This window comes from Carlito syrichta, unplaced genomic scaffold (genome assembly GCF_000164805.1).
Source record: "Carlito syrichta isolate Samal-C Ts95f unplaced genomic scaffold, Tarsius_syrichta-2.0.1 Scaffold308744, whole genome shotgun sequence".
NCBI classification, from domain to species: domain Eukaryota; kingdom Metazoa; phylum Chordata; class Mammalia; order Primates; family Tarsiidae; genus Carlito; species Carlito syrichta.
In genome coordinates, this window is record NW_007252840.1 from 1 (window position 1) to 993 (window position 993).

At 45.0% G+C, this 993-nt stretch overlaps 1 pseudogene; it reads right to left on the reverse strand.

Moving 5' to 3' along the window:
• Window positions 1-67: 67 nt before the first annotated feature.
• Window positions 68-610, reverse strand: LOC103268108 (annotated as a pseudogene).
• Between the last annotated feature and the right edge of the window lie 383 nt (window positions 611-993).

Sequence of the window (993 nt, forward strand, 5' to 3'; positions counted from 1 at the left end):
GTGAAGTCCAGAACTTCATTTCCACAAAGTCTATGAGAAGTAGTCAATAGAGATCCTCCAAATTAAGTCACGACATCATTTATTCAAGTCCTTGGCATAATCCCTCACTAGTAAGAGCACAGCTTGCCAGTATATGCCACTGATGATCTCTAACAGAAGTTAGTTTCAAAAACTGGGAGATTTCTGCTACATTCATACATTCTTTAACATCGTGTTTATTAACAAAAATCAGCAATCCAGGTTTCCTTAGATCCTCATGTGCTAGCATTTTATAGGATTCTTCTCTAGTTACAGAAATCTTCTCTCTGCCTGTTCTGTTCACAACTATTACAAACTCCATGTTAGTTTAGTAAGTGTTCCAGGAAAAACGAAGAGATTCTTGGTCACCAATATCCCGAATTAGGAAACGTGTATTATTAATTTCTATCTCCTCTATATTACTTTCTCCTGTAGAGGAAGGACGTACAGCTTCATTCACAGAAAAATGGTAAAGCATGGTAATTTCCCCTGCATTATCCAGCGCAACAATGATATTATTGGGCCCCTGGGGATTGAAAAGTCTTCATACCCTGTTGAAGAGAATTCCCGTTCTAGGGCAACAGACCCCCATCCCCTCACTCCAGCCACCTGGTGACCTGGCCTGCCCTGGCTCTGTCTGAGAGAGAGGAATGAGTCGTGCTGGAGCCTTGGCCTCTGCCGCTGTTCCAGCTCTGGCCTCCCGCCCTCTTCAAGGAAACCAGAGTTAGACCAAAACCCAGGCAGCCCTACTGTGCTCGAGGCTCCACAGCTGCTGCCACGCCACTCGCCTGACTCATGGATATTTCCGCCACGTTGTCTGCGAGGCTCCTCTTGGGTCAGTGTCCTCCCCAGTTCTTCTTGGGTGGCTACAAAGACAGCGACCATGCTGGGTGTAAGTTTTTGCTGTCTTTGTATATTTGTCCTCAAGTTTCCTTCTGTTGTGATAACAGGAGGTGACATGTAACGTTTTCTATA